Source organism: Panthera uncia (assembly GCF_023721935.1).
Source record: "Panthera uncia isolate 11264 chromosome D3 unlocalized genomic scaffold, Puncia_PCG_1.0 HiC_scaffold_8, whole genome shotgun sequence".
NCBI lineage: Eukaryota > Metazoa > Chordata > Mammalia > Carnivora > Felidae > Panthera > Panthera uncia.
This window is the reverse complement of record NW_026057586.1, coordinates 36,662,968-36,688,007: the sequence shown is the minus strand read 5'-3', so window position 1 is coordinate 36,688,007 and position 25,040 is coordinate 36,662,968. Positions and strand designations below refer to the sequence as shown.

Here is a 25,040-nt window from a genome sequence, read left to right as displayed (position 1 = left end):
TCATTCATATTACTAAATTAAATTAATTCATCAAAATTAAAACCCTTTTTTGCTCTATGAAAGGCCATCAGAGAATAAAAAGACAAGCCACAGACTGGGAAAAAATGTTTGCAAACTATACATATCACAAAGGACTTGTATCTCAAATACATAAATAACTCACAAACCCAAAGTAAAAAAAAAGCAAGTAATCAAATCAGAAAATGAATAAAAGACATTAACAGACATTTCACCAAAGAGGATATGCGGATGGCAAATAAACATAAGACAAGTTGCCAATATCACTAGCCATTAGAGAGATGCAAATTAAGAACAATGAAACGTTACAAATCACTGGAAAGAGTAAAGTAAAGATGATAATAATGTGGATGAGACTGTGGAGAAGCTGGGTCTCTCATACATTGCCAATGGGAATGTAAAGCGGGAGATCAAGCTGGAAAATAGTTTGGCAGTTTCCTATAAAACTAAATACATACTTACCATTTGGCCCAGCATTTACATGCTTGGGCATTTAACCCAGAGAAACTGCAACTTATGCTTACACAAAACCTGTACATGAACCTTCACCACAGCTTTAGTCACAATAGCTAAAATATGGAAACAGCCCAAATGTCCTTCAATGGGTGAATGGATAAACAGACTAAGATATAACGGAATACTACTCAGCAGTAAAAAGGAGCAAACCATCGATACATGATACACATTGCATGGATCTCAGAGGCATTATCCTGAGTGAAAAAAGCCAGTCTAAAAGATTATATATTATGTAACTCCACATGTAAAACATTCTGAAAATGGCAGAATTCTAGAGATCAAGGACAAAGTAATGGCTGCCAAGGGATAAGAATCTGCGTGTGGGGTTGGAGGGGGTGACTATGACGGAGTGAGTAGCACAAGAGAACTTCTCAGTAGCGACGGACAGGTATGTATTTTGCTTGTGGTATAGTTATATAAATCTGTATTGCATGGAACTATACATACACACTTATCTGTGAAAACTGGTGAAATAGGCATAAGGCGTAGTTAACAGCATGGCACCAATGTCAATTTCCTGGCTTCGCTATTGTATTCCAGGTATGTAAAATGTTACCACTGGGGGAAGATGGGTGAAAGATACACGTGATTCTCTGTGCCAATCTGGCAGTTTCCTGTGAGTCTATAACTATTTCAAAAGCAAAAGATTTTGAAAAACTGTTGACTGTTTAATGCAAAAGCAGTAACAATGTGTGGAGGGCTTTATGACGAATATAATAGTAAAATACACAACAAAAATAGCACAAAGCAAGAAATGGAGTTAAATACTGTTGTAAGATTCTTATAATTTTTTTGTAGTGGTATAATATTAATTCATGGTTGAGTGTGATAATTTAAGGATGCATATCTTAAGCAGCCACCAAGTTATCTTACCTATCTATCTATCCATGTAGCTAAAAAGCAAATAGAAGAGATAAGATAGCATACTAAAAAGTATTTGCTTACTCTAAAAGAAAGCATGAAACAAGGAACAAAGAACAGATGGGACAAATATCAAATGAGAAAACAATGGCAGATTTAACCCAACTGTATCAGTAATTATGGTAAATGGAAATGGACTAGACACTCTAATAAAAGATATGGATTATCATTTGGATTTTTAAAATACAACTATATATTATTTATAAGAGGTACACATGAATATAAGGACAAAGGTTGGAAATAAAAGAGTCAAAAGTTATATGTTACATAAATACAAATCATAACAACTGGTGTGGCTTTGTTAATAACAGAGAAAGTACATTCAAGACAAGAACTGTTACTAGTAAAAGAGTAATGTTTCATAATGATACAAGGTTTAATTCAATGGGACATGACAATTCTAAATATATGCACCCCATAACATGCCTTCATGTTACAAATACATGAAGCAAAAATTGATAGAACCAAACAAATCCTTCATGTTAGTCGGATGTTTTAACCCTCTTCTCTCAATAATTTGTAGAGTAAGTCCACAGAAATATTAGTAAATATATAGAAAATTTGAGGGGCGCCTGGGTGGCTCAGTTGGTTAAGCATCCGACTTGGGCTCAGGTCGTAGTCTCATGGTTCATGAGTTTGAGCCACACAGCAGGCTCTGTGCTGACAGGTCACAGCCTGGAGCCTGCTTCAGATTCTGGGTCTCCCCCTCTCTGCCCCTCCCCCCCACCTCTCAAAATAAATAAACATGAAAAAAAAATAATAGGAAAAAAAAGAAAATTTGAACACTGCTATCTACCAACCTTACCTAGTTGACATTTATAGAACTTCCCATCCAACAACAGAATGCACATTCTTTTCAATGTACACCTGGAATAGTCACTGATATCAACCATATATTGAAGCCATTAAACAAGTCAATAAATCTCAAGAATTGCAATCATACAGAATATGTTCTCTGACCATAATGGAATTAAACTAGAAATTGATTTTTTTAAAAAAAAAACAAAGTAAGTCTTCACCTATATATCAGGAGTCTCCTTGACTCAAATGATATAGCTAAGATAGTCTCAACCCCTCATACTTTATGGAAATCTGATAGCCCCTCCTGTATTATCAGGGTTCTCCAGAGAAACAGAACCCACAGGATATGTAAATGTATGGATATGGATATGTAGAGAGAGAGAGAAAGGAAAAGAAGAGAGAGAGAGAAACTGAAAGACTGGTCTTAATGAACTGGTTTATGAGATTATAGAGGCTCGATAAATGCAAGCTCTGCAGGGCAAGCCAGCAAACTAGAGACTAGGAAAGAGGTGCAGTTCCAGACCAAAGGCAGTCAGCTGGCAGAACTCTTTACTCAGAGGAGGTCAGTCTTTGCTCTCTTAAGGCCTTCAAGTAACACGTGAGTCCCTCTCACACTGTGGACAGTAATCCACTTTACTCAAATTTTACCCATTTGAACGTTAATATCATCCAAAATAATACTTTCACAGAAACATCCAGAATAATGTTTGACCAAATATTGACACAGAAAATCAACCATTACCTCTCCCTACCATGATTTCTTAACTTTCTTGAAGGTTGATCATTCCTATGGTTTCCAAGTGAGTATTTCTCCTAAATTAGTCAGTTTATGAATCATCAGGCCTCCGCACATGTGCTGTGAATGTGAAACTCAGCCTCCTCCATCAAGTTCCCCCAAAACCAACAAGCCAATAGAAGCCCATTCACATGAGGACTTTGTGGGTGTAACATTAGTGAATACAGGATAGGTTCTTTCTCAGCAACACAAACAACTTCAAATTGCACAGTAAAACCCCAAGATTCTGACTTTCTCTCTTCTCTCACCTTCCTTTTCTTTTCTTTCTTCTTCTTTTTTTTTATTTGCTAGAGAGAGAGAGAGAGCACGTGAGGGGCAGAGGGAGAGAGACTCTTAAGCAGGCTCCATGCTAAGCGTGTAGCCAGACACAGGCCTCCATCCCAGGCTCTGTGATAATGACCTGAGCCAAAACCAAGAGCCAGACGACTGAGCCACCCAGGTGCCCCTCTCCCTCTTCCTTTTCTGTTCTCTTCTACCCCCCAATTATTTTTCATTTCTTATTTATTATTTTGAGGAGAGAGAGAGGGAGGAAGGGGAGGGGCAGAGAGAGGGAGAGAGAGAAAATCCCAAACAGGCTTGCAGAGCCCAATGTGGGGCTTGAACTCATGAACCTCGAGATAATGACCTGAGTCAAAACCAAGATTCCGACTTTTAACCAACTGAGCCACGCAGGTGCCCCTTTCATTTCTAATGTAAAGCAATCTTGTTTTTACTGATTCCTTGAGGTCTGCCAAACCACATTTCCGAGGTCTTCCCGTCCCCAGGTATTTTCCTAAATAAAGACAAGTGCCTAAGAATTCCACCAGCAGCTGTAGGCCATTTCTTCATCTCAACCCCTTAACAATCTGGTTGCCCCAGCAGTGCTGGTTTAAGTACAGTCTCTCATTTTATTCTACTCCCCTCCAAACCTTTCAAAGAAGGAAACAGTTTAGCCTATTACATTTAAAAACTAGTAGGTTTCTTCTAAAAGAGGGGACCCTGTGAACACCTTGAGGCCGGTGGGAAGTGAGGGAATAAACATGCTTTCTACTTAGGACTCAGGGCAGGTGTGAAGGAGGCACGCGGATAGCCGCAGGGCCACGGGTGGAGCCTGCTCTGGCTGGAGGAATCCTGTTGTGCGGAAATACGACGCGCAGACTCCAGCTGTGAAGGCAGGGGTCACTCGCTGGGCCTTGTGTCCCCAGCCCCCCACCCAAGGTGGAGCCCGACCTAATGGTGAAGGGACTTGCCCTTGACACCCGTAGGGCGCTGTGTTGGAGCTTCTTCCCTATTGAAATTCACAATCTGGTTTCACTTCCTGTCTCAAGCCTTTGTTACGCTGGAAGACCTCATAATCAAATAAAAGCCAGGTGATGCCCATAGTGGCATCATTCAATCTAGGACCTTGCAGAAAATACTCATTCTTAAAAAAATTTTTTAATGTTTATTTATTTTTGAGAGGGGTGGGGCAGAGAGAGAAGGCGATACAGAATCACAAGCAGGCTCCAGGCTCTGAGCTGTGAGCACAGAACCCAGATGCGGGGCTCGAACCCACCAATAGTGAGATCATGACCTGAGCCAAAGTCCGTATGCTTAACCAACTAAGCCACCCAGGTGCCCGGAAAATAACTCCCCTTTTAATAGATAACTAAAAACGCCAGTGCTTTTTGGCACAAGCTACTGAAGCGCACTAGGGGTGAGGCGAAGCCCTGCACGGAGAATGATGGCGCACCAAGAAGGGGTGAGTCGGCGGGCTGCCCTACAGGCCACCCCGCCCCGCACCACACCTACCTTTGCCCTAGCTGGGCCTTCTGCCGTCTGCTGTCTGCCTCGAGTCCGGGGCAGGGGACGGCGTTGCGGGCTCCGCTGCGGACCTGCGTCCCTCCGGCTGCAACACAAGACACGAGGGGTCGGAGCAGCGCCCGGGTCCCGTGTTGTAGCCCGAGGTCTCACACCGTGTTGTGGCGAGCCCGGCCGGTGGGCACCTGCCCCGCTTCCTCTTCCAGTTGGGCCACCTGGCTTCTGCTTGGCGAATCCGACTTGCTGTGCACCGGGACGGGCAAGCTGGAAAACAGAGGGTGGCATGGGGACTAGGTGCCGCGGCTAGGGCTGGACCCTTGGCAGCGGGGGGACGCCAACGGCCTCAGCGAGGGGCGGCCTGGAGCCTCCAGCACGGAGCCCCGCGCGGGGCAGGGTGTGCGCCACGCTCTCCACGTGAGTCCCCGGGCCTGACGCAAATGCTCAGAGAGCGTATTTGCACTCAGGTACTTAGCTGCCCACACGTCTTTTCCTTCAAGAAATGAATTATGGCTGTTTACAAGCCACTAATTACAGTTTATTACCACAATACTTCCTAGGAAATGGGTTCTTCCTCTAATACTATGATGAGAATTTTATAAATGCCCGACTAGTACAATGAATTGCCCTGAATTATAATAAATATCTGCCCTTTGGGAGTAAGGCGGTAAACACGGGGTTATTGCTCTCCATTTCCAATGGTCCTGGGGAGGATTTATTACTTACTTATGACTTATTTTTATTCAAAAACCCCTACATATCATTTTTATGTGGATTCTTTTTTTCGTGAACCATTTCTGTTTTTCCTTACAAAATAAAAGGAGGTGGATCCAGAATCAAAAGAATGCTCCACGTCAGTTCCTCCAAAGGTGACCTATTGAAATGTCTCCTCCAGACTCCCCTTCGGCTAAACTCCGCTGAAGTCACCGGCTTTGGGACTGATGGAGTCATCAGAAGCAATGCTCACCCTACTGCTGTCTCCCATCTTTCAAAAAGGACTTAGAGCACAGATTAGACAGTAAATAAAGTATAGAAATATCACATGATTTTCCACCAATAAGAGAAGACACGAATCCCCGAGGCTCACAGAGTAACCTTGTGCCCACATTTATACAGACTGAGCAGATTAAAAATGAACAACTTTGAAGGAAAATAATCCCTTCTCCTGCCTAAACGGTATAAAAGGGTTCTTCCCAGGGCACCTGAATTCTCACCATTGGATCTAAGTGTGTGCAGTGTCTTGGAGGTACACGTTCCCCAAGTAAGTTATTTTTCCCCCAAATTCCTTGCACAAACCAGGCAATTCTCACCCAAGACCACATGAGGTCCTGGGGAAGCAGCACAGGACACATGGCCATTCAGGTACGGCTGGCTGCCATCCCGTTTCCTTTCCCTGCTGCTTCCTCCCCAGCAGAACCACTGATGGGTTCCCAGGGGCCATGTCCCAGTGTTCCTTACAGCTGATGGCCTGATGGCCTGTGAATTAGTTCTAATCATGAAGGATGTAAGCTGTTCTTTTTCTGCTGTCATGAGGGCACACGAGAGGAGGCATCTGCTTTTTGGCCTTCTGCTTTCATCATCTTCTTGCCAGAAAGGTGGCTGTGCCGCCTGGCAGTCACCTTGTGAGCGTGAGGAAGAAAGAGCCCATGTCCTCAACGGGCCACACACCAGCCCTATCCTCTACCTCGAGGCTTCTTGTTACATCCATGCATTCATTCAAGGAATATAGTTGGAATATATTGGATAGTTGGAATTCTAGAGAGTTGGAATTCTAGATAGATCTGACAGTTGGAATTCTAGACATTGAGGACACAGCAGGTACAAAGCAAAGACCCCATCCTTATAAAGGTCACGTTCTAGGGGAGACAAATAATGTACAAATAAAGAAGCAAATACACGATGGAAGGGGAGCAGTGCTTGGGAGAAAAATAAAGCAGGACAAGGGGACTAGGAGGGCGGGGCAGGAGATGTGCTGCAGTAAACATCACAAAAAAGGTGACCTGAGAAGGTATGAAGGAAGACAGTGCACGAGCCACATGACATGGGCCACAAGGAGGGAGAGAGGGAGGCAGAAAGAGCAGACTGCATCAACATTGCAGGCTTGAGGGAAAATATCAGCGGATGGCAGTAGAGAGAGAAAAGGGTTAGTGTCTTGTTCTGTCCCTTGTGTGTTAAATAGAATTGCATTCCACTTCAAGGAACAGAAAACTGACCCCCATGGCTTAAACAGGCATGGGGCCCCTGTCCTCATGCCCATGCCTGCCATGGGAGTCTCACTCCCTCTGCTCACCTCCACCAAGAAGCTCCCACTCCCCGGATCCTGCCCTCCACAAGCTCCTGGAGCTTTTATGTCTGTCTCTTCTGGGCATCCCCCACTTTTTAAGACTTGGTTGTGTTCTCAGGGTCCAGGACAGGACCTCTGAGAAAGGAGAACCTGTCACAGAGCCACCAGGTGGTGTCCTGCTGCTGGCTGTTGGGAGAAGCTCCCCGCTCACCAGGACCTCTGCTTAGAAAGTCCTTAGACACCAGATGGTATTCGCGTCCCCAGGCAGCCACGCTCAGGGGGCTGGCTCATTCTGACTAAACTCAGAAGAAACTGAAATTCAGTACACGATGACCTTGCCTTTGAAAAGCAGCATAAGTGGGTTTGCGTGATTGAGTTCCATTTTAGGAAAATGAAGTTATCCCCGTGTTTATCAGCACTTCTGACTGTGAACATATGTGGCACCCTGTGGTGTATTTTGAGAAACTAAGGGACACAGAGGGAGCCAGGACACTGAGGAGAAAGCCCCATGGTGATGCAAAAGCAGAGACACTCAAACCCCAGCCCTGGCCAGGCAGCAAGAGAGGGTGAGGCCATGATGAGCAGATCCCACAAACAGATCCATGATGAGCAAACACACGCCCTGCCCATTTGCCCGACGCTAGGAGAGCTGGTCTCTAGGAACCAGCAACCGAAGTGTGGGCCAGCAAGGGCCAAGCCTCAGACCACTGGAGTCCTTTTGCACCTGCCCCATGGCACATCTCCTGGGTGCTGTGGGTGGGGTCTTCTACCCTAGTCGGAGGCCCGGCCCACATGGGGGCTCAGCTGGAACAGCAGAGGGGCAGGGGCAGTGGTGGGTGCTCTGCCCTACCCTGAGCCGAGGGGAGCAGCCAGAAAACCCTGGCCCCAGCCAAGCCGGAAGGTGAGCCCAAGGCCGGTGGGAAGCAGAGGAGGCCTGAACAGTGGAAGCTGACATTGTTGCAGGAAGGTGAGAACAACACAAGTCTCCTGCCCCAACTGGCTGTCTGGGCCCTTCCCCATCCCCCAACCCCTCATGGTCCTGGAGGGAACCAGTGGTACCCTACATGCCCACGCTTAGCCAGAGCTGCCTGGCTTGTGTGTGCCAGTGAGAGGGCAGTGTGAAGACAGAATAGGAATCAAAAAGAAAAGCTTAGAGCAGAAACCCCAGCTCCCAGAACCGCACCTGCCACATGGTGGAACAAGGAAACCAGCACAGGGAGGGCAGCAGGTTGAGGACAGAGGAGAAAAGATGCTTTGGGTGAGTCAAAGAGCATCTGCAGCAAGTGCAGACCATGTGGTGGAGGGTCGGGGCCTCCCCAAGAACAGTGATGGGGGGAGACGTGGGGGAAACAAGAGGTGGATTTTCTTCCTCAAAGGCCAGTGGCCTTGGTGAAGCACAGTTGGATTTCAGGGCAGGACTGGACTGCACAGAGTGTCCTGGCAGCTTCCCCATTCGGCAGGGCTGCGATGGTGCAAGCTGGACAGACTGAGGCCTGCAGGTGGAGGGCTGGGAGCAGAACCCCACCCTGGGCCGTGCATCTGGGGCACAGGCCCCTGGGTGTCCTGCTATAGGGGACCCTGCCCGGAGTTTGGAAGGGAAAAGGCTGCGGCAGAGACCACAGCCTGTGAAGGACCCTGGCATGTGAATGTCAGCAAAGGCCTGGCTTCCCTGGTTGACAGGCCCCCTGACCCTCACGGGGCGGCCCACAGAGGGCCCTGAGCCAGGCACGCTGACCGGCCTGGCCTGGCGAACTCGGCAGCCCCGGTCACCTCCATCTCCGCCACGCCTGGCCCAGGGCCCAAACCTTGAGGGAGGTGGTGAGGGCAAGGCATGGAGGGAAAGGCGGGGCCAAAGCCGCCCCTCATTCACTGGGAGCTCTAGAACATCTCCAAGACTGGCAAATAAGTGAGAGACTGCAGAGCTACTTCTAAATGACAAAGTAGGAAATGTTTAAAAATGGCCATCACTAAGCAGGGAGGTGGGCTGGAGCAGGGGCACCCACGAAACAGGCCCATTTGCCTTTCATTGGCCACGGGTTCTCTTTGGTCTCTATTTTCTTCTGTTTATTTTTACACCCTAAAAAAAAGCGCTTCTACATTAAATAATTACCTTTCATCCATTTATAATTCTCTCCCTCTGGGGCACCATAAATTTCTTTTATATGATGATCATGTTAGAGAACCTAATACATTTTCTTCCCTTGCCTGCCAAACATGAGACTCAGATGCTTCCCTAAGCAAGACAGGAGCCCACACGGTGAAGGAAAGGCTGCGGGCTACTGGATTACAGTATTTAATACAACAGGCCCTCTGGTAAAACCTCCACACCTAGTTTGGAGGGAATGCTAACAAAAGAAAGTCCATGCACCTTGGCTTCTACCATGTTATTTAGAGGAAAAAGCAAGTGATGAAAAAGGAATACTGACCTCACAGTTAAATAGATAGATAGATAGATAGATAGACAAACAAATTGCTAGCTAGCTTTGGAATTCTACACCACGATGCCCTTACTCTGGGACTTCAGACAAGTCACTTAAAGTTTCTAAGCCTCAGTTTCTCCCTCTGCAAAACAGAGATATTAAAACCTGTCCAGGGGCGCCTAGGTGGCTCAGTTGGTTAAGTGCCCGACCTTGGCCCAGGTCATGATCTCACGGTTCATGAGTTCGAGCCCCGCGTCAGGCTCTGTGCTGACAGCTCGGAGCCTGGAGCCTGCTTGGGATTCTGTGTCTCCCTCTCTCTCTGCCCCTGCCTGGCTTGCGTGCTCTCTCTCTCTCTGAAAAATAAGAATCCACATTAAAAAACAAAAACAAAAACGAAAACAACCTGTCCTGGCCTCTGCCCACAGTTGTTTCCACAGGTAGAGCAGCCGAGGGTTTTCTCTGTCACCCACGAAGCGGGAGTGAACACTAACAATACAATGTTTTGTTGATGGAAGGTAGGAGAAGAATTACTATCAAAGGAAATTATTCACTCTTCATTCATTTAGCAAACATTTACAGAGGCTTGACTGTGTGCCTGGTTCTGTGCTAAGCACTGGAAATAAAATAGTGAACGCTATACCAGTTCAGGCCGTAGTGGCCAGCATCTGTTACCTGCAGCCAAATGCAATCCTATCTTCTACCCAAAGAGACAGTAGGAAGGTTCAGTGTACAGGGGGAGCCAGGGCCTAAGCTTTGGAGCCAGAATGTTCAAATCTGGGTTCAAATGTGACTCACGAGCCGTATAACTCAGGAAGCATTACATAATCCTTGTGAAAACACATTTGTTTCTCCATCTTTATTTGTTTTATTATTTTTTTTAAGTTTATTTATTTTTGAGAGAGAGACAGAGCATGAGCAAGGAAGGGGCAGAGAGAAAGGGAGGCACAGAATCCAAAGCAGGCTCCAGGCTCTGAACTGTCAGCACACAGCCTGACACAGGACTCAAACCCACGAGCTGTGAGATCATGACCTGAGCTAAAGTTGGGTGCTTAACCCACTGAGCCACCCAGGTGCTCCGTGTTTCTCCATCCTTAAAATGGGGGTATAGTGCTGCACTTACAGCACTGAGGGGATGAGGCACCATGGCATGGGATGAGGGCCAAAGAATGTGGCCCACAGTGCCTGGCACAGATGAAGCACCCACAGGCAGCAGCCGCTCTAGCTGCCGTATGCACCAGCAATGCGGTTCCTTCCTGGTGACACATTCAGAGGTGATATGATATGTTACTCTCCAGGCTCCCCACAGAGGTGACCCTCAATCCACTCCTTACTGGAGGTCAGTGTAGATCCCGCCCAGCAGATAACCCTCTACTCCCACCACCTCCAGAAGGAAGAACTGGCCTGTGAGACAAACCACCAATGTGCCCCACACACTCCGGAAAGCAGGATTTCAGAGCAGCTCACCATGGCTGGCATCCATGCAGGTAGCCAGCTGCTGGCTACACCACAGGGCTCAGAGTACCCAGCTGAATGGGGCGCCTGGGTGGCTCCGTCGGTTAAGCGTCTGACTTTGGCTCAGGTCATGATCTCACAGTCCGTGGGTTCAAGCTCCACGTTGGGCTCTGTGCTGACAGCCTGGAGCCTAGAGCCTCCTTTGGATTCTGTGTCTCCCTCTCTCTCTGTCCCTCCCTGCTCACATTTTGTCTCTCTCTCAAAAATAAAGAAACAGTAAAAGAGATTTTTTTAATGTTTAAAAAGAAGAATACTCAGCTGAATGAACAAACCAATAAATGAAGGTCTGAGCGAGACCTTTCCTAGAAACCACGGTTATGAATTGTGCCATTGGCTGTGCACATCCTGGGTGCCAGGCACGCTCCGCAGGGAGAAGGCTCCGAACCAATTCCAGCAGGTTTGGGACTCACTGCCAGGTATGGGTTACCTTCTGGGGAGATTCAAGGCACCTCGCGTGAAACCACGTGACCGTGGGATCAGCTCAAAACTGCAAGATGGCAACCTGCAGATGAGATAGATTTAGTAGGTTAATTTCAGAACATTGAAGTTGGGGAAGAGAATGTCTCAGAGGCTGGGTCCCCTCCCTGCTGTACCCCACTCAGCCTTATCAAACCCGGTGCTAGCTTCTGACAAAAAGTGAATCTCACCCTCCTTCAGACTTCACTTGACACAGGCTTCCCAGACTCTCTGAAACTACTGAACTAGTTCCCCTTCCCCTCTCCAGGCCTTCTTCACGGAAACTGCCAACGGCTCTCTAGCATTTAAAAATGGTTTACGGCCAGATCTCTGTCCATCTCCAGCCTCTCCTCCATCAGCATCTCACAGTCAACGCCATGACTTTGCTCACAGCGTCCCTTCACAGCGAGCCCTTCCCCAGTCCTGCCTGTCACTGCACTGCCCACCCTTCCAGGGGTAGCTCTGATGCTCCTTTTTTTTTTTTTTTTTTGAGATAGAGAGAGAGGGGGGCACAAGTGAGCAAGGGGAAGAGAGAGAGAGAGAGAGAGAGAGAGAGAAGTGGGGCTCACCTGGGGCTTGTGTTTCGCCAAAGCGGGGCTCATGTTCACCCAAAGTGGGGCTTGAGCTCACCCGATGCAGGACTCAAACTCACAAACTGTGAGATCATGACCTGAGCCATCCAAGCACCCATGGGTGCCCCTTCTCATTAGACACCCCCAGTTCTCATCTCCTCAAGTGCTATTACTGAGCCACATTTTTTTTGAACTACATTTGTGACACGTCTTTATAGTGTAGGACTTTGAAAATATAAATCTTTTCTAAAGTCCTGGGTTGTAAACTCCATTAGATCAGGAACTCAATCATGTATGGCTTTGTGTACCCTGTGGCCCCTAATAAGATATCTTGAATATTGAGGGTGTGTAATAAATATTTGTTGCATAAATTAATATTTAATTACTTCATAAATGTGCCCCTGTTTATCCTGGAAATGGACTCTTTTTCTTCCACAGTCACAATACAACAATCCAATATCTCAGAAGCTTTTGCCGATATCATTTTTTCAAGCACAGTTATTAATAATTTGTCTTAAAATGCTCATTTAAGTGCCCAACAGGAAGATAAGAGGTCTGCTTTCCTGTTGATGCTCATACTCAGCCATAATTATCTGTCACAGGAGGCATGAAGAGGTGTAAAGATAAAAGCTCAGAAGGTCAGATGTGCTGCCTCAAACTCCTGAAACAGGGGGCAATTATCAGCAGCCTTGAGCGTGGGGCGGGGGTTGGGGCACAGATTAATCATGCAGGAGGCATTTGTTCTGTGAGTCACAGAACTCAGTCTCCCCTCCCCCATCCCACCCCCAAACACACCACACAGACAAACCACACACACACACACACACACACACACACACACACACCAGACATACACCACATAACACACACACACACACACACACACACACACAGCCTCCCCTCCCCCACTCTAACCCCAAACACACACACACACACACACACACCACATAAACACCACACACATGCACACACATACACCACCCCACACATATACCACACACATACCTACACACACGTGCACACACACACCCACACAGCCACCTCCTCCCTGCTGGGAGGGAGAGCCACAGATGCGCAGGTCTGAAGGTAACTGAAGCATGCTCATTTGAGGGCCAGAGCTGAAAAACACGTAAGGGTCCCAATGGGACTGTCCAGTCTTCCTAAACATGAGATTCTTAACCTAATTCAACCTTTCATTTATTGCTCAGTTATTACCATGAACGTTATTTATGGTGTAATATAGTCATACAGTGATTTCCTCAGAAGCTCTGTGCCTTTTCCTCTCAAGTGCTAAAATATTTAGTTTCTGTGCCTGCTTTTTATAATTTTTTAAAATCTCATCATGATTGTTGGATTCTCTGTGGTCATTTCATAAGGGGACAGCCTACAAAAGCAATCCCCTTGCCCTGTTGACAAAGGCCAGGGAACTAGCTAACCAAGCTGGTCATGGCTGTGTCTCAGCAAGATGTGTCTTGTGAAGGTAGAGAACTAGTGGTCCTTGCTGCATTTATTCTAGAAAGTCTAAGGCCTTTTCCTACTTGCTCCCTAGCTCCCTAGAAAGTTCAAGATGTAAGTAAAGAAATCCCATCTTTTGATGAAGATGGTAGGTAAGCTCTGTAGTAATGTGAATATAGTCCTTACCTCGTGATCAGCGAATTGCCTTCAGCACATCAGCATCAATCATTGCATTAAATTAATACTACTAATTTGAATTTTATTGGCTTTGTAGTTTTTCTTACATTCAGTTAGAGTTTGTTTTGGCTTTATAGCTGTAGATGAGCTTATATGTATGTATGTATGTGTGTATGTATTTATGTATTTATTTTTCATTTTATTTTTTACTTTTTAAAATTTACATCCAAATTAGTTAGCATATAGTGCAACAATGATTTCAGGAGTAGATTCCTTAGTGCCCCTTCCCCATTTAGCCCATCCCCCCTTCCACAACCCCTCCAGTAACCCTCAGTATGTTCTCCATATTTATGAGTCTCTTATGCTTTGTCCCCCCCACCCTGTTTTTATATTACTTGTGTTTCCCTTCCCTTATGTTTATCTGTTTTGTCTCCTAGAGTCCTCATATGAGTGCAGTCATATGATTTTTGTCTTTCTCTGACTGACTAATTTCACTTAGCATAATACCCTCTAGTTCCATCCACGTAGTTGCAAATGGCAAGATTTCATTCTTTTTGATTGCCGAGTAATACTCCATTGTATGTATGTGTATATGTATCTTCTTTATATATAAAGTGCTGCTAGAAACATTGGGGTGCATGTGTCCCTTCGAAACAGCACACTTGTATCCCGTGGATAAATGCCTAGTAGTGCAATTGCTGGGTCATAGGGTAGTTCTATTTATAGTTTTCTGAGGAACCTCCATACTGTTTTCCCGAGTGGCTGCACCAGCTTGCATTCCCAGAGCTTATATGCATTTAAGTAGCATTACAATAATAAAACCAACCCTGGGAATCAGTAAGAATTTTTCTCAGTCCTGCCTTACAAAATCTTCCTTGGTTTGTACCATGTGCCTGACACTTGGCCTGCTCACTGGGGAGGCCTGTCCTTGACTCTTTTCTTGCCTAATGGTTGTTACTGGTGCAAAGTGATTGGCCATAAACAGTCATGCCAAAGAAAGTACTGATATCCCCCAAGGAACTAGATTACAAGGCTAGAAAGAGGTCACGTGTATCATCCAGAATACACTGATAATCATCCTTTTATTAACCATGAAAATATCCATGTAGCTTTTTTTAAGTTAAACTTATTTTGAGATAATTATAGATTCACATGCAGTTCTAAGAAATAATACAGAGAGATTCCATGTATCTGTCACCCAGTTTCTAGAGTGGTAATTTCTCGTAAAACTATAGGCATATCATATTCAGGATGTTGACATTGACGTCAGTGACAATGCACCAATCTTCATCAGAATTCACTGGCTTAACATACACCGACCGATTTGTGTTTATTTTTGTGTGTATTCCGTTTTTTTTTTTAATGTTTACTTATTTTCGAGAAACAGTACGTGCTTGTGAGTGGGGAAAGGGCAGAGAGAGAGGGAGACAGAGGATCTGAAGTGGGCTCTGCTCTGATAGCATAGAGCCCAATGTGGGACTCGAACCCACAAACTGTGAGATGGTGACCTGAGCCAAAGTCAGACCCTTAACCGACTGAGCCACCCAGGCATCCTTGTGTGTATTTAGTTCTATGCCATGTTACCCCGTGTGTAGTCTCCACCATCACAGTCATGATCAGGACCAGTTCTGTCACCACAGGGATCCCTAGAGCTACCCTCTTATAACCACACACATCTCCCTCCTGTGCCGCACCCGTCCTCCAGTCCCTGGCAACCACGAATCCGTTCTCTTTTTGGTCATCTCAAGAATGTTACATAAATGGAATCGTACAGGATGCAACCTTTCAGGACCAGCTTCTGTACTCAGCAGAATTCCCTTAAGATCCACCCAAAGGGTAGCGTGCCTCCATGGTACGTTCCTTTTTATTGTGGAGTACTGTTCCACAGTACAGGCACAGCAGCTTGTTTAACCATTTGCCTGTTGAAGGACATCGGGGGGATATCAAGTTCGTGGCTATTACAAATAAAGTCGCTATGAACTCATGTACAGGTTACTGTGTGAACATAAATTTTCATTGCTCTGGGATGAAAGCCTAGGAAAGAGAGTGCTGGACTGTATGGTAATTGTATATTTAGTTTTATTAAAAAAAAATCTGCCCAACTTTTCCAGAGCACCGGTACCATTTTACTCAATATAACATTTTAAAATTCTCATCAGGGGGGCACCTGGGTGGCTCAGTCGGTTGAGCGTCCGACTTTGGCTCAAGTCACGATCTCGCGGTCCGTGAGTTCGAGCCCCGCGTCGGGCTCTGTGCTGACCGCTCGGAGCCTGGAGCCTGCATCAGATTCTGTGTCTCCCTCTCTCTCTGACCCTCCCCCGTTCATGCTCTGTCTCTCTCTGTCTCAAAAATAAATAAACGTTTAAAAAAATAATAAAAAAAAAATAAAATTCTCATCAGGGGCACCTGGGTGGCTCAGTCAGCTAAGGGTCCGACTCTTGAGTTTGGCTCAGGTCACGATCCCAGGATCATGGGATAGAGCCCTGTGTCATGCTCCGCGCCGAGCATGGGCCCTGCATGAGGTTCTCTGTTTCTCCCCTTCTCCCCCTATCCCCCACTCGTGTGCGCACTCTCTAAAATTTAAAAAAAAAATTCTCATCAAGAATTTGTGCACTCCGGTTTGCAAAACACTAATATAGTGACAGACACCAGATGACTAAAACATCAGCAAGGTGTCCTTAAAGATATAAAAAAGCAAGTAGATAGTTCTGGATGGAAAAAAAAAAAAAACGACCTGTTAATAAACAGATGCTGGAAAACTTTAAATTAAAATTTCAAGTAGAGGGCACCTGGATGGCTTAGTTGGTTAAGTGATGGACTCTTGATTTCAGCTAGGGTCATGATCTCACGGTTCATGAGATCAAGCCCCATGTGGGGCTCTGTGCTGAAAGCATGGAACCTGCTTGGGATTCTCCCCTCCCTCTCTGTCTGCCCCTCTCCATCTTGTGCAATGCGCACACTTGGGTTCTTGCTCTCTTTCTCTCTCAAAACAAATAAATACTTAAAAATAATAATAAAATAAAATAAAATCCAAGCATTTTTTTTGCCTTCCAAATGGTGGAGTCTTGAGTTTTGAGGCAGTGTCTCTTGTAAGAAAAACATTCTAAATGCCTTTTTGTTATTCATATGAAAACAGGCCCAACTTCCTCAGGTCTGGAGGTCCACTTCACTTTGCAGGCCATGGAAACATCATCATATATTTCTGTAAAATTTCTAAAAGTAAGGTCTTTTAACCACCAACAAATGAGACTACTGCGTAGGTCTACTCCAAACTCCCTATGTCACACTCTTCTTTTTTTTTTTTTTTTTTAATTTATTTTTGAGAGAGATTGAGCATGAGCAGAGGAGGGGCAGAGAGAGAGGGAGGCACAGAATCTGATGCAGGCTCCAGGCTCCGAGCGGTCAGCACAGAGCCCGACGCAGGGCTCGAACTCACCGACTGTGAGATCATGACCTGAGCTGAAGTCAGACGCTTAACCGACTGAGCCACCCAGGTGCCCCGTGTCACACTCTTCTTTAGGCCAGGTGACTGTGGATGGCCATGGCATTTGGGGGATCAGGTTGGGCATACATTTAGTTTGGATTTAGCAGATCCATTTATGTGATCTGCATGTGTAGGTCAGTTATTGCTGACTGTCCTGGAATTCTTATTCTTCCAGGAACGGGGCTACCACCCCCTGGGCAGGGTCCCCCAGCCTGGCCACGAAAGTTGAGGGCTCATGGCTGTACTGTAACCTGAGCATGTCTTGGGGCATCCAGCCACAGAAACATGTGGGCAGGAGGAGAAACAAAGTTTGAAATGCACAGAGCCAGTAGTAGCTGGTCTACAGGAAGTTCCTTGAATCACCAGGTACAGAAAAGTGTAAACAGAGGATTCAGTCCTCCTCAACCCTCATCAGAATGGACATTCTCTCTTGTAGGAACAGCCTAGATAATGAAGCTTATATGATTATAAATATACCATGCTCTTTTCTCAGTAAACGTTTTCAGAATCTCCGTTTGTGGGATATAAACCTGAAAAATACTACCAACACTGACTACATCACTATGGAGTTGCATGTTTTATGTATCCCAACATGTCAGATTCCATTTTAATAAATCTGACACATCTTGTCCTGATGAAATCTGGGGTTCCAGCTGAAGTAAATTTTCACCAGTCATGCTAAAGGAAATTATGCTAATCTGAAATTATGCCAGATAGAAACTATTCTCTTTCTCTTCTTTCTGGAGAATGTGGTAAGTGATCAAGGAGTTTGCAGTCAAAAGAATAGGGACAAACATAAAGGCATGTCAGGCTGTTAATTAAAATGTCAGGTTATTTTCCTGGATTTTGTGCTACTTAAGGCATTTTTAACATTTTAAAATTTGAAGTTGGCTGTGTTTTTTTTTTCTCATTTCATGTAAATATTCATTTTTGTAACCAACTTGTATTTATAACTCTGTAATCTGACTACCCTCTAACACTGTTTCTTTGGGAGACACATGGCCATTGTCTGAATGGACCCTGGCTGTGAACTCCCACCTATTATTGTCTGGGTTACTTGGGTGGTTGTTTTCTGGGGCCCACAGTGAGGGGTCAGATTCTGCCCTCCACCCGCCACCAGAGGAGGCTGTTCTACAGGCCACGGGCTGCTCAGACAGTTCCCCTGAAAGGGTGAACATTGTACATTTATATTCTAATGCCTTTGGAAGCCATAAGGGGGAGGGCAGGTTTTCCCTTTCGAGAATGGACCTTCTCACTGTCAGTCGTCCTGGGGCTGGAAGTGGGGCTCAGACCAGGCCTTAATACTGGGAGAGAGAAGGGGACAGCCACCTGGGGCAGCGGGATCTGCTCTCTGAGTGGTGGTGATGTCCAGAGCATGCCTGGCAGTGAGTGGTCCTGTGAGTGTCCCTGAGGACAGGCCTGGCTCTGCGGGCCCCATGAGCCACCTTATCTTTAGGGCTTGTCAGCTGCTCTCTGGTGTGCTTCCCCTTTACTACCTGGAGCCTCAGGAAGGCCTGGGGTGCACTGCCCCACCTCAGCTGCCCTGTGGGGACTCACAAGAGGGCCTGTCTTCTACTTGGAGCCTGTAACTGTAGGGAGAGCAGCCTCTCTTGAGGCCAGAGGTTTCCAGAAGAGGAGGCAGTGGCACAGCACAGCCAAGAGGCTGTGCCGGAGACCATGGAGGGGCCCTGCCCTAAGCCCCAGTGAGCATATATCTGGGGAATCCTTGGGCACAGCTGTGGGATACTTGGAGAGATGCAATTTACATACAGTAAGCTGGAGGAATTTACACTCGCAGTGGCCCTGAAGGGCTTCCTCAAATCCTAGTGCCCAGACTGCCTCCCCACATGTCAAGCCAGGGATAGGACCCCTGTTGGGGGTGCACCAGGCCCTAGAATTTTTCAAAGCTCCCCTGTTCATTCCAGTATCAAACCAAGATTAAGTGCCACTGAGCTATTAGAATTTGGGCATTTAAAAGGAAATGTAACCTTATATTACAGCTATAGTCCGGTGCTAGTAGGACTTTGCATCACCTCCAAATTGTTGTGACTCTATTAAATTGTCTACTAGAATGGTGGGAAACCTTAGCCTCCATATCATCTCAACTGCTCCCACCTTCTTCAGCTTCTGGAAGCTGCCTTCATTGATGTCCTCTCCCTCCAAACTTACCAATCCCACCTCAGTCCTTAAAGTGGTTACATTTGGAGGGGTAAGTGACTTGGTCACCCAGCCTCCCCACCAGCCCCAAGCTGAGTGGCCTAGGCTCAGCACTTTATCCCCCAGTCTCATTCGCTATGCCTTTAACACCAGTGACCACCATGGCGTTCTCATGCATGCCTGAAGGTCCGGCCCTCCCCACCCATGCACACCACTTGTCTCTGCTCTGGTTCCAAGCCAGGAGTGCTGTTCAGTGGCTGAGGTCCCACTGTTCCACTCCAGCAGGCCTCCTGATCCCAAGTCCAAGGTCCCATTAGCACTTAGGCAGAGAGCACTAAGTGGCCTCCCTAACTCTTAAGCACTGACCACCCTGGATTCTAGGTCTCAAAACTCTGGCAACTGTCCTTGTCTGAATCACACCTGAGCTAGCCCTACCTTTTGGAATGAGGCTCCCCACCTTCCATCACCTACCACACCTCTGTGACAGCACAGGGCTCATGCCAGGGCCTGGGGCTTTTCAACCTGCTCAAGGAATCACTGTGCTTCATCAGCAGGTCAGAGCTATGGAAGGAAGGCCATCAGCACAGGAGTCAGGAGATGGGCACCTTAATGTCAGCTTTACCCCCTGGATTAACTTCCTGTTGCTGACGTTAACAAAATATCATAAACTCAATGACACAAAACAACACAGATTTACTATCTTTCAGTTCTGGAAGTCAGAATTTCGATACAAGTCTTACAGGGCTAAAAAACAAGGTGTTGGCAGAAATGTGTTCCCTCTGGAGGTTATAGGGGCAAATTTGTTTCCCTACTCTTTCAGGGTCTAGAAGTGACCTTTATTCCTTGGCTCATGGCTGCATAACTTTGACCTCTGCTTCTGTTGCCACATCTCCCTTTTTAACTCTGACCCTCATTTCCAGCGTCTCCATGAGCAATTCTCTTGAATTCCCATAGTTTTAGAATGGGATGGGTTGGAGATGCAAATCTGGAAGTCAGCAGAGATAGTATTTAATGTACCCAGTAGCCTGTATGAACTCACATGGAGGGTGTCGCAGGCAGAGGAGAGACGAGGTGGAGAAGCAAGAAGTGGGGCTCCCGAGCATTTAGACACGTTCGAGAGTGATGAGCAGTGGCCGGCATGGCAGACTGGATAAAGGAGCAGTAAGACAGAAGAGCAAGAGGCAGTGCTGCTCTAGGGGTGCCTGGGTAGCTCGGTCGGCTGAGGATCTGACTCTTGATTTTGGCTCTTGATTTTGTGATCCCAGGGTCATGGGATCAAGCCCTGTGACAGACTCTGTGCTGAGCATGGAGCCTGCTTGAGATTCTCTTTCTCTTTCTTTCTCTCTCTCTCTCTCTCTCTCAGTCTCTCTCTTCCCCTCTCTCCCTCTGCCTCACTCCCCCCTCCCCATTGCCAAAAAAAAAAAAAAAAAAAGAAAAGAAAAGAAAGACATTGCTGCTCTAGAGGCCGGGAGAAGAAAGTGTCTCAGGAAGGTAAGAACAGTCAATGTGTAAATGCAACCGATAAGCTACGAGAGGCTGAGGGTCAACTGTTGGGTTGGCCACATGGAGGTCACTGGCAGCAACACTGTGGGTGGTTTTGGTGGAGTGGCAGGTACAAAGCCCTGCCCAGAGTGAATTCTAGGGAGAACCAAAGACAAGGTAGGGACAGCTACCTTAGACAATTCCATCATAGAAGTTTCTGAAAAGAGAATCAGGGATGATGGGCAGTCTCCAAAGGGGAAACCAGGTCAAAGAGAGGGTTTTTGTAAATGCAAGAAATTACAACAAGGGTGAATCCAGATGGTCCAGTGGAGGAAAATCCATAGGAGCAAAGGGTCTACCAGAGAAAGGCGAGGGAGCCATCCACACTCAGCCATCTAATACAACAGGCAAGATTCAAATACATGTGTGATGTTCTGAGTCTAGCATGGGACCCAATTTCCTCATGAAGGCTGCTTTGTAAGAGCAGCTCATATTCTGAGGAGAACCCAAGGGTACACGTTACATCAGTGACATGGAATTTCAGAGGAAAATAAAATGGAAAACAACCCAAAAAACCTAGACACTTGCCCTACTTTCTCAAGAGCAGCTCTACAGTCAGCTGGCAATCTAAAAGCTTGGACCTTCAAGTCAGCCAATCATTCTGAACTGGTCTATCACAGAATATATTCTAAGGTGGTAAGCAATAGGTAATTGCATTTTTGTAACACATTAACTTGGTCAAGTTACCAAATTTTTTAGTTTGTGGGACTGAATATTGGCTCACACAAAAATGGTCAACCTGTCTGTTTTGCCTCACCCCAGGTGTGGGGCAGATGCTGTGCTTGCACAACATATTATACTATCAGCATATAAAACTGTTCAGACAGAAAGTAGGTTAGTGGTTGCCTCGTCCTGGGGGTAAGAATGGGGTGTGAATACAAATGGGGAAGAGATTTCTTTTTTGGGGTGATGGAAATGTCCTATAATTGGATTGTGTCATGTATGTACAACTCTTTAAACATACTGAAAACCATTGAATTGGACACTTTAACAGGTGAATTTTATGGTATATAAATTCTATCTCCTAAAACTTTTTTTAAAAAGAGAGAGGGGGCATCTGGCAGGCTCAGTCAGTGGCACATACGACTCTTGAACTCAGGGTTGTAAATTTGAGACCTATGCTGGGTGTAGAGATTACTTAAAAAGAAAATCTTAGGGCACCTGGGTGGCTCAGTCAGTTAAGCGATCAACTCCTGATTTTGGCTCAGGTTATGATCTCATGGTTTGTGGGATGGAGCCCTGCATTGGGTTCTGTGTGGATAGCATGGATCCTGCTTGGGATTCTCTCTCTCCCTCTCTCTTTGCCCCTTCCCTGCTTGCATGCTCTCTTTCTCTCTCTCAAAATAAATAAACCTAAAAAAAATTTTTTAATAAAAAAACAGGGGCACCTGGTGGCTTAGTCATTTAAGTGCCAGACTTCAGCTCAGGTCATGATCTCACTGTTGGTGGGTTCAAGCCCTGCGTCAGACTCCATGCTGACAGCTCAGAGCCTGGAGCCTGCTTTGGTTTCTGTGTCTCCCTCTCTCTCTGCCTCTCCCCTGCTCATGTTCTCTCTGTCTCTCTCAAAAATAAATGTTAAAAAAATTAACAATAAATAAGTAAGTAAATAAATAAATACATAATCTTGATATTACCTACAATTCTCTTTTCTTTTCTCTCTTCTCTAGCCATCCAAGATGCTGAAAGGAAAGAAGACCAAGGGGAAGAAGGTGGCCCTGGCCTCTGCTGTTGTGAAGAAGCAAGAGGCCAAGAAGCTGGTCACTTCCCTGTCTGAGAGAAGGCCCAAGAATTTTGGCATCAGACAGGACATCCAGCCCAAAAGGGCCTCATCAGCTTTGTCAAATGCCACGGGCTGCAGTGGCAAAGGACTATTCTCTATAAATGTCGAAAAGTGCCTCCCGTAATTAACCAGTTCACCCAGGCTTTGGACCACCAAACAGCTACTCAACTGCTTAAGCTGGCCCACAGATACAGACCAGAGACAAAGCGAGAGAAGCAGAGATCGTTGGCCCGGGCTGAGATGAAAGCTGCCAGCAAAGGGGATGTCCCCACTAAAAGGCTGCCTGTCCTTCAAGCTGGAGTCAATACTGTCACCACCTTGGTGGGAAATACAAAGGCTCGGCTGGTAATGATTGTATATGATGTGGATCCCATTGAACTGGTTGTCTTCCTGCCTGCCCTGTGTTGTAAGATGGAGGTTCCCTTGGGGCAGCTGGGTGGCTCAGTCAGTTGAGCATCTGACTTCAGCTCAGGTCATGGTCTCACGAACTGTGAGTTTGAGCCCTGCGTCAGGCTCACCACTGTCAGTGCGGAGCCCATTTTGGATCCTCTGTCCCCCCCTCTCTCTGCTCCTCCCCTGCTGGTGCTCTATCTCTCAAAAATAAAGAAACATTAAAAAAAAATGGTGGCGGTTCCCTGTGGCATCATCAAGGGGAAGGCCAGGCTGGGGCATCTGGTCCACAGGAAGCCCTGCACCGTTGTCACACAGATTAACTTGGAAGACAAAGGAATTCTGGCTAAACTGGTGGAAGCCATCAGAACCAATTACAGTGACAAATATGATGAGATCTACCACCACCAGCCACCAGAGAGACAACGTCCTGGGTCCTAAGTCAGTGGCTCGCATTGCCAAGCTGGAAAAGGCAAAAAGAACTGGCCACCCAACTGGGCTAAGTGGATGCTGTTGAATTTTCTGTACATAAAAATAATAAAAAGTTCTCTTTCAAAAAAAATCTTTAAAAATAAGTAAGTTACAAAAATAAAATAAACAGAGGGAGCAAACTTTTCTGTGAAGACCTGGGTCCTGTAGGAGGAGGTGGCTCAGAGGGGAGGCCAGTGACCTCCAGCTCACTTCCTCCAGAGCCAGAGCCTATCTTCAGTGCTGCTGGAAACACCAGGGTCACTCGGCAGAAGTCAGGGCTCTGTCTAAAACGAGCTGCAAGAGCTCCTCAAACAAAACAAGGTCTAGCCCCTGGCGTGTTTGTGTGGTGGTTTAATCTATAATTACTTGACCAGGAATCCACAAAGATTTTCTCAGCTAGTAATGATGCAGAGAAACTGAAGGACTCCATAAATATCTGCCTTTTGCTCCTTTTCTTGCTACGACCTGCACCCGCCCCCAACTTTACACATGCCTTGCAACGTAGTGTATGTCCTCCTTGTAAGTGGGATGAGGAGTTAATGATTTCTCTAGGATAGATAACATCGAAGGAAGGACCAGGTGAGAATGACCAATGTTATCATAGGCATATTCCAGACCACCGGAGCTAGACGTCTCCACGCCAAGGCACCCTGACTCCAGGGAATGACACATGGGCCCCTGTCTTTGTTCTAACCGGTTAGAGGTTAGAACATGCCCGAGAGGATATGTACACCAGGCACCATCCTCAGTAAAAACCCAAGACACTGAACAAAGACAAGACTCACGCTCCTTTCCTGAATCTCCCTGAAGCCCCATCTGTATCTGCTCCATATCTTCCATAAACTCTGCTCTCACTTCCTGCTGGCTCATGTTTGATTTCCATTCTTTGTGAAGCTAAGGACCCTCCTGGCTGGTCCTGTGACCCCCTCTGGGTCCTTGGACCTGGCCTGCCGGCATCAGAAAGAGCATGGTGTCCGGTACTCTTTGATAAGGGTAGTGGTCTTCAGGGATAGATAGATGGCGTTCACGAGGAGGAAGCAAGGCTGTGCTCATCCAACCACTTTGTGGTGCTCACTCCGTTCCAATTACATGGAGATTCCCATGTTCTCCCTTAAGGTTCAGCCCAGTTTTGGGTTTGCTCCTGACTATCTCAGGAGCTTTGAATCTCTGTCCCAATGCCCTGCCCAGCAGGGTCCCCTGTGTGATGACAGTCCACCCCGTGGATTATAGGTCACTACTCCCGACATGCAGCTAGCTCAGCATGGTCCCCTCTAGAAACTGCCTGGGCTCTCTCTCTCAACACCGAACTACTAAAGGGAAGACAGCAAGCCTTGGCTGGCCCTTTCACTAACTGCCCCAAAACCTCAAAGGCCACACCTCTGGTGGCCTTTAACAGCACGAGGGCTCAGAGATGGCCTCAGGATGTGGTGCTATTTGGCCAGGGGATAGCAGATTGTCTAGGTTTGGGAGGTAGGTTTTGTCTTCCTCTGGTTCTGGCTATAGACCTCCTGA

At 46.5% G+C, this 25,040-nt stretch overlaps 1 pseudogene; it reads left to right on the top strand.

The window, feature by feature from the left end:
- Nucleotides 1-22,295: 22,295 nt before the first annotated feature.
- LOC125914427 (60S ribosomal protein L7a-like) lies at nt 22,296-23,120 on the top strand (annotated as a pseudogene).
- The last annotated feature ends 1,920 nt before the right edge of the window (nt 23,121-25,040 follow it).